We start from the raw sequence: 9,535 nt of genomic DNA on the forward strand, positions 1-9,535 counted from the left end.
TGTGCTCCAGTTCCAGCAGGGTCCGCTAGCTGGGAGGAGGACAACTTCACCCAAAGGTTCCTGCCAGCTCCTCTGCAGGCCACCGAAGCCAGTCCTTACTGGCCTCGCGCCCTCCTTCCCTCCCCAGTAGCCCTGTACCTGGTTGCTAGGGTATGCTCCTCTCCATTTGTGACATGGGCCTGTTCTAGAATCACAGAGCTGGAGGGAGCCTTGGTGTCATCTTGTTCTAACTCCTCTTTCCTATCTGAAGAGACTGGGGTCCAGAGAGCTGACCAGAGTTACTCAGTGAGGAGCTGCTGACCTGGATAAGGGTCCGGGTGTCTCAGTTCCCTCCTTAGTGGTCTTTTCATTTCATCTCCTTAGAGCTAGATGTTAACCCCCTGACGCACAGCAGGAGTTCCATAAATGTTCAGGAAAATAAAGTCAAAAATAAAGGAAGATAGGAATGACTCAGTCTGCGTATGCACGTGCCTAATAAACCACCGTAACAGGCCTGCTTCGGCACTGCCCTGACCAGCCACCCACAGCTACACCCTCAGCACTCTCCTCTCCCAGGTGGCATTATCATTGTGTGCTTACATTCACCACCCCCTCCCTCCCTCGGAAAAATTAAGTCAATCAACCCCAAAGTCACACTCTGGACATCCCTCGAGACTCACTGGTCAGGTTGGCCTGGTCCTAGCTGCTTGCCCACCGGGCACTTTATGCCGCTCTGCTTCCACATGAAGACAGCATCTAATTCAGACTATTCCGTAAGCTACAGGGAGAAGTCCAGTTTTCTTCTGAGGAAGTGGTCGCTGCCTATAGCAAAAAGTCTAAATTCTTGGTCCTCAAAGTTCTGTACAATTTGGTCCCAACATATCCAGGAAACTTCTGTCCCCTACAGGAGCCCATGATCTGACGCAGACCAGTCTCCTCTGCTCCCCGGATGAAACTCTTGTGTGTTAGTATTGATGTTCCCTTCATCTGCATTGATGCTCCCTTCATCAGATATCTTCCTCCCCCAACTTGTCTATTTACTGAAATCCTAAACTTCTCAGGGGAACCTTCACCGATGGCTCCAACCACAGCAACTTTTCCCTGCTCTGAATTCTCATCACACTTCCCGTCCAAACTAGCACTGTCCAAGAGAAAGAAAATGCAAGCCACGTGTTTAAATTTCCTAGTAGCCACACTAAAAACGGAAAGAGGAACAGGTGAAATAAATTTCAATAGTATAAATAACCCAAGACATACAGAATACTGATGTTTCAGCATATGATCAAAATAATTTGTTAATGCTATGCTTTGCATTCCTTAGTTCATACTAAATCTCTGAAGTCTGGTGTGTATTTGGCACTTTCAAGACATCTCAATTTGAACTAGCCACATTTCAAGTGTTTAATAGCCACTTGTGGCTAGTGGCTACTCTGTTGGACAGCACGGATCTAGACCACTCATTTAGAACTTTTCACTTCCTGCCTTGTAGTGTTAGTCACACTGCTTTGACACATCTTTATCATCGTTGGAGTCAACTGCTGAGTGTCTGCCATGCAAGCAGAGAGTTTGTTCCCTTCTTTCTTTGAAGAACTTCACCTTGGGACTCCCCCGGTGGTTCTCAAACTGTTTGGTCTCATGACACCTTTATACTCTTAAAAATTGTCGACAAGTCCAAAGAATTTTTGTGTGTAATTATTCTGTACTAGATTTTTATTTACTTACTAAAAATTAAATCTGAGAAAAAATTAAAATATTTATTCTTTTAAAATTATAATCCTAAACCCATTATGTGTTAAAATCAACATCTTTTACAAAAAACAAGTATATTTTCCAACACACACAAAAAAATAGTGAGAAGAGTGGCATTGATTTACGTTTTTGAAAATCTCTTCAATGTCTGGCTTGAGAGAAAGCAGCTGGATTCTTACATCTGCTTCTGCTTTTGATCTGTTGCAAAATATTATTTTGGTTGAAGTATTTGAAGAAAATCTGGATTCACATGGATAAGTAATTGTAAAAGGTAAGAGCATTTTCAGATAATGTGGATATCCTTCTTTGATACCACATCAAAACTCAACAAGTGGTAGTTTTTTAAGGGTTGTTTACACTGTGGAATGTGAAACCATATCAGCAAACTTTTACACATACTGTTTCCAAATCCATTGGTGTATCTTGTGTTTGAATGAAATTTTTATACACACATGATTTTGTAATATCACACATTGGTCATTTGGAAAATATTAGTCCACTGAATTATGCAGATCTTCCAAATGCTGACATACTTTATCATACATTATGAAAAAAATCACATTAGTTAATATCGCCACTGATCTCATTGGAAAGTATGTTCAGTACTGGGGAAGCTGTTAAGTTCATAGTGAGGATACAAGTTTTCCAAGTTCTAATTTTGCTCCAGTTTTATTATTGGAAACAAATATTGCCAATTGTTTTCCTTGAAGTGACAGGCTCACTTTGTTCATTTTCAGGAAAATGTTTTCCAAATACCCAACTCTGAATAACTATAGTTCGTCAGTCATTCTTTCAAGTAAAAATGCTGTTCTGTGAAAAAAGTGGCCAATTTGGTGGGCAACTCAATTACAGAAGTGCTTTTTATTGAGACGTTCATCATACATTAATATGTGCACTGCCCATTTCATCACACAGAATATTAGGAAAACATGTATTCAAGGTCTAAGATTTAAAAAGATTAATTTTCTTGCTTCATCAAAAACATTCTTAAGTCAAACTGGCCTTTAAAAAATTCAAAGTGTGTGGTGGTGAAGAATACAACGATTACTAAGATAATTTGGCATCACCGCCTTGGCTCTTGCTAAGGCATCAGCATTAGCCGCCATTGGGTACCACCAGTGCAAATGTCAACAGAGTGAAAAGGCACAACAGTATTTTATAAAAATAGTTTTAACTTCACAGACCCCCTGAAAAGGTCTTGGGGACCACCTCCAGAGATCCACAGACAACACTTTTGAAACCTCTGCTCTATCCACCATATCCTATCCACCATAATCAGTTTACCCAGAGGTGTGTATCATGAGGGACTTTCCACCCAAATGAACACTTTTTCTCTCGGCTAAAGCATTTGCCTTAAACCTGTTTCCCTTCCTATTTCATGAACTGAGCCAGGCTTCTAAGAAAGGCTATCTCTATGCCCACTTTGGATCTCTTTCTTAGAATCAAGTCTAAATAGCCAGGTTCCCAATTTCTTGGCCCTACACTGGCCTTGGCCTCAGCAGTCCCTCAGAACTATGGGAAAAAAAAAAAGAAAGAAAAATGAAAAAAATCCGAAGCAAAACAAACAAAAACACCCTACAGTGAAATCCCCATAATGTTTCCCAAACTCAAAGGCTGCCACAAATTCCTCCCTCCCCTGTAAATAATCCCCAGTTTCCCTGGTTATAAGCCCTACTGGTAATTTTTTGGGCCTCATCTTAAGAGGGAAATCTCAGATTGCAGACTTGCAAAAAAATAGATTCTAGTTTTGATTTTGCCACTTTTAAGCTACCTAACCTCTCTGAGCCTCAAACTCCTTGTGAAAATGGGGATGTTATATCCCACACGAAACTGCTGGGAAGATTCCAAGATCCAATGCAAGGAATGAGATAAGGGAAAATGCTCAATCATAGCTGTTATTAAAAGAATAATAATAACAAAGTTTGAGGAACTTTAGAGGTCACTAGGTTAACTCTCCGCCTTCCCTCTCCCCTCACTGTATAGATGGTGTTTCAAGGAGATGAAGAGAGGTCAAGTGAGGTAGGCAGGTTCACACCTGTAAATCAGCAGAGGCAGAGAGGATTCAAAGGCAGTTCTTTTTTTTTAATTTATTTATTTTTTTCCCCAAAGTCCCAGTAGATAGTTGTATGTCATAGTTGCACAGCCTTCTAGTTGCTGTATGTGGGACGCGGCCTCAGCATGGCCAGAGTAGCGGTGCGTTGGTGCGCGCCCGGGGTTCCGAACCCGGGCCGCCAGCAGCGGAGCGCGCGCATTTAACTGCTAAGCCACGGGCCGGCCCTAAAGGCAGTTCTTGTGACTGTGTTTTTCTACTAGGCTAGGTAGAGCTGTTTATTTCAGGGCAGTGAGAGAGGAAGAGAAAGGGACTCATTCTCCCGCTGCTGGTTGTAGGCCAGCTCTGCCTTCTCCCAATTCTTGCACAAAGAGTATAAACATTTATTGGTTTTCATTTTGCGATAGCACCTTACCTCTCCCGTGCAAGCTTCCTCTCTTATGTGTCCCGAGGAAACTGGGCAAGTTGGAATTGGATGCTGGATAGACAGAACACTTACATACAGAAGACACATTGAATTCCGAGGTCGCGTATGCTAGTACCAAATGAGTGGTACAGCAAGGATTATGGGGGCAAGACAGCCTGCTGTGGGTCTGACCAGCTCATCTGTGTGCTTCAAGCTCCATCAGAATAGGGACAATGTCTTGTACAAAGGGTTTAGTGTCTATCTTAAAGATAGTTTTCTCAACTCCAGTTCCCAATGACAGTGCTCCCTCTACTGCCACCTCAGAAGCATTGCAATGTATAAGCATTCTTGGCAATAATAGCACTTTTCAGCTCTAATTCCATGCCAGACGAGGTGCTGGGAACTTCACACACCTTGTTTGACCTAATCCTCACGACACATCATAGGATTAAGTACCATTCTTATCTCCAATCGGCAGACGAGGAGACTGGATATAATGAGGTCAGGGGACCTGGTCAGTGTGAATCAGCTGGTAAGGGGCAGGTTCAGGATTCAAACTCAGCACGGTGTGATTCCAGAAACAACGCTTGTAACCATTCGGCTTTACTAAAAGTCCTATTTGCTCTTATAAGAAAAGCAATAAATTTCTCAGAGAGCTATGGAAGAAGTAGGTTTAACGATCTAAACATGAATTCCAAAATAGAGAGGCTCATTGCATGGTCTGTTGGTTAGAGATGATATATACACTCTGATTCTCCGGCTTTCCCCTGGAGCATATGGACAATTAGCAATACATACATTTAAAAGTCCTCGATGTATTATGATGGGAGACACACTGCCAGCAGAGTTCCAAAACATTTAGCAAATTATGTGGTTCTTTAGCATCTTGTTTATACTGTCCATAAGGTGACTGTTTCTGCTGAGGCGCAATTTAGAAAATAAGATTTGACAGCAGGCTAGTGAATTGTAGACTCTTCCAAAAAAAATTCTGCCTGTCTGGTCAGTTGAATAGCCCTTAACCACTCTATTCTATTTTATGTATTTTTCATATGTTGTTCTCTCTCTTTGAATTGAATATTTAAAGGCTCAGAACTAGGTGATATTTTTCTTTGTGATTCAGTGTTCAGCTCAGTGCCTGGCATAGAGAGGGTATTCAAGAAATGTTCACTGAACAGGTGGACGAGCTGATTGAGGGCTCCATTACCATAGTCTGTCCTGAGAAGGGCTTTCTGGTGACTTGCCTTGTCTAGGCCCTTCATTCCCACCAAGGTTGCCACTATGCTTGATAATTATAATAATATTTCACATTTATAAGTTTATAATAGTTATAATAATGCATAAATTGATATAATGATTTAATGTTCATCAATTCTAGCCAAACACCAAATTGAGGGTAGAGGAGGTTATCTTTCAATTTCTCTCTCTCTCTCTCTTTCTCCCTCTCTCTTGTTCTCTCTTTCTCTCAAATATTTTAGGGAGAGAACTATCTTAGTAAAAGACCTTGGGTAAGGTGTTTGGGGTGGTAGGAGAAAGTGAAAAAGACAGCTAAAGGACTCTATTTAAAGATATAAATAGGAATTGGGAGAATGGAGCAGAGAGGAGAGAAAAGAAGAAAGGAAGGGAAAGAGAAAGATACGAAAGCAGTTGAAGACGGCAAGAGAATGGGGGAGAGAAGAAAACATGACATAAACTTGCCCCGACAGGGGGGTCAATGAAAAGTTTCTAGTGGTAGGGTCAAATGACCCATGTCTAATGATCTATATCAAGTTATTTTTTGTCTCTGTTGCATACCTCCTCCATCCCCCAGGCTTCATGAATGACCAATATGGTTTTTGTTGTGGTGGTATGGAAGGAAAAGAATATTAAAAAGAAGTGTGGCATATCTTTCCATTTATTTAAATCTTCTTTGATTTCTTTCATTAGTGTTTTGTATACAAATCCTACATTTTTTTTTAGATTTATGCCAAATTACTTCCTTTATTGGTTGATTATAAATGGTGTTTTTTAATTTCAAATTCTAGTTGTTCATTACAATGAACTTTTGTATATTGACATTGTATTCTGTGACCTTGCTAAACTCCCCTATTAGTTCCAGCAGGTTTTTTGTAGATTCATTGCTATTGTCTGCATACACAATCATATCATCTGTGAATAAAGACTGTTTTATTTCTTCCTTTCCAATCTGTATGCCTTCTATTTCTTTTTCTTGCCTTATTACACTAGCTAGGACTTCCAGTACAATATTGAATAGGAGCATTGAGAGAGGACATCCTTGTCTTGTTCTTGATCTTAGGAAGAAGGCATTCAGTCTCCCGTTATTAAATATAATGTTAGTTGTAAGTTTTTAATACATATCCTTTATTAGGTAAAGAAAGTTCACTTCTATTCCTAGTATTTTTTACAGAATTTTTATCATAAACGAGTGTGGAGTTTTGTCAGATATGGATTTTTTGCATCTGTTGATATGAACATATGTTTTTTCTCATTTAATCTGTTAATATGACGAATTACATTGATTTTCAAATGTTAAACATCTTGCATTCCTGGAATAAACCCCACTTGGTTGTGATATATATTCTTTTGTACACACTGCTGGATTTAATTTGCTATTATTTTATTTTATTTTATTTATTTATTTTTTTGGTGAGGAAGATCAACCCTAAGCTAACATTCATGCTAATCCTCCTCTTTTTTTGCTGAGGAAGACCGGCTCTCAGCTAACATCTATTGCCAATCCTCCTCCTTTTTTCTCCCCAAAGCCCCAGCAGATAGTTGTATGTCATAGTTGCACATCCTTCTACTTGCTGTATGTGGGATGCGGCTTCAATATGGCTGGAGAAGCGGTGCGTCGGTGTGCGCCCGGGATCTGAACCCGGGCCGCCAGTAGCGGAGTGCGCGCACTTAACCGCTAAGCCATGGGGCCGGCCCCTAATTTGCTATTATTTTAAAAGGATTTTCAGCATCTATTTTCATGAGGGATATTGGTCTGTAGCTTTCTTTTCTTGTAATGTCTGTTTGATTTTGTTATTAGAGTAATGCTGGTCTCAGAATGGGTGGAGAAGTGTTTCCTCCTCTTTAATTTTCTGGAAGAGATTTTGTAGAATTGGTGTTATTCTTCCTTATGTGTTTGAAGGAAATCATAATGAAGTTATCTCTGCCTGGAGTTTTCTTAGTGGGCAATGTTTAAACTACAAATTCAATTTCTTCCTTAGACATAGGACTATTCTGGTTACCTATTTTCTCTTGAGTGAGCTTTGATAGTTTGCATCAAAGAATTTATCTATTTCATTTGAGTTGTTATATTTATAGGCATAAAGTTGTTCACAATATTCCCTTTTTAGTCTTTCAGTATCTGTAGAATCTATGATGTTATCACCTCCCTCAGTCCTGATATTGATAATTTGTGTTTTCTCTCTTTTTTCCAGGACAATCTGACTAGAAGTTTACCAATTTTATTGATCTTCTCAAAGAACAAGCTTTTGGCTTCTTTAATTTTTCTCTATTGTTTTTCTGCTATTTCATTGATTTCTGCTCTTGTTTTATTATTTCCTTTCTTCTGCTTACTTTGTTTCAATTTGCTTTTTTTTCTCATATGTCTTAAGGTGGAAGCTTAGGTAATCAATTGGACCTTTCTTCTTTTCTAACCATGTATATATTTCTCCTTTACCACTGTTTTAGCTGTATCCCACAAATTTTGATACATTATATTTTAATTTTCATTCATTCTATTCAAAATACTTTCTAATTTCCCTTGTGATTCCTTTGTGATTCTTTCTTTGACATGTCAGGTTTTTTTTTTTTTTAGAAGTATGTCATTTAGTTTCCAAATATTTGGAGATTTTCCAGATATCTTTCTGCTATCTGTTTTTAATTTAATTCCATTGTGGTTAGAGAATACACTTTTTTGTTATTTGAATTATTTTAAATTGGTTGAGTCTTGTTTTATGGCACAAAATATGGTCTATCTTGGTCGATGTCTAGGATGCTCTTAAAAGAATCTATTCTCTTCTGCTGCTGAGCAGAGTGTTCCATCAATATCAATTAGGGCAGATTGGTTGAGAGTATTGTTCAGTATTCTATATCATTCCTGAATCTCTGCCTATTTATTCAATCTGTTATTATCAGAGGAGTAAGTGAAATCTTCAGCTATAATTCTGGATTTGTCTATTTCTCCTTCCAATTCTGTCAGTTTTTCTTTCATGTATTTTGAAGCTCTACTATTAAGTGCATAAACATTTAAGATTGTTTTGTCCTCTTAATGATTTCCTCCATCATTATGAAATGACCCTCTTTATCTGAGATAACATTTTTTGCTCTGAAGTCTACTTTGTCTTATATCTATATAGCCACTTCAGCTTTCTTTGATTCATGTTAGCATGGCATATCATTTTCCTAATATTTTACTTTTAACAGATTTATTTATTTATATTTGAAGTGGGTTTCTCACAGGTAGCATATAACCGGGTCTTGGTTTTTTATCCAATTTGACAATTTCTGCCTTCTTCATGTATTATGAGCTTTCTCCACTCTGGCAGTTGAGAATATGAACTATGCCTAGCCCTGTGTGAACTCCAGGAATTGTTCACCTGCTCCTTTTTAGTGGTGTTTCCCCCCGACTTCGGCTAGTTCCTTCAAACACGCACTAATCAGTTCTCAGCTGAAGAATCAAGGGGTGCCTCCTGCAGTCTCCTCTCTGGGGCTTTGCCCTGTGAATTCTAGCCATCTTGGCCTCCCCAGGCTCCCAACTCCATCTCCTCATCCAGGGAGACTGCCAGGCTCTGCTTGAGTTCCCTCTCGCTGTGCTGCAGGCTGGGAACTTGCTCCAGAAAATGAGCTCGGCAATCATAAAGGGAGCCTCATTTCTTCACTTCTCTCAGGGATCTTTCTCTAGCTCTGCCTGTTCACCAAGGTCTGAAAACCATTGCTTCACATATTTTTCTGAATTTTTTAAAAGTTTTAACCCTGGAAGGGTTGCCAGATTTAGCAAAACAAAGCAAAACAAGACTCGCAGTTAAATCTGAATGTCAGACCAACAATGAATACTTTCTTAGAACACGTATGATCCACACTTATAGTACGTCTGAAATTCAAATTTACTGGGGCTTCTTGGATTTTGTCTGGCAACTTGTTATCTGGCAATTCTTGTTAATCCATCATGTCTAAAGCAGAAGTCCCCAGAGGATCTCTTAGGTGCTGGAGCTGGATACCTGTTTGGAAATCCATTCAATTCAGCATGTAATATTTACTGAGCTCCTACACTGTGCTCATTTCAATGGGAAAGACTTAGGGAGGAATCTCCTCGAGGAGATATCAAATTGGCAGAGAGGACAAAATACGCATATGAAGCTAAT

Source organism: Diceros bicornis, chromosome 10 (assembly GCF_020826845.1).
Source record: "Diceros bicornis minor isolate mBicDic1 chromosome 10, mDicBic1.mat.cur, whole genome shotgun sequence".
NCBI lineage: Eukaryota > Metazoa > Chordata > Mammalia > Perissodactyla > Rhinocerotidae > Diceros > Diceros bicornis.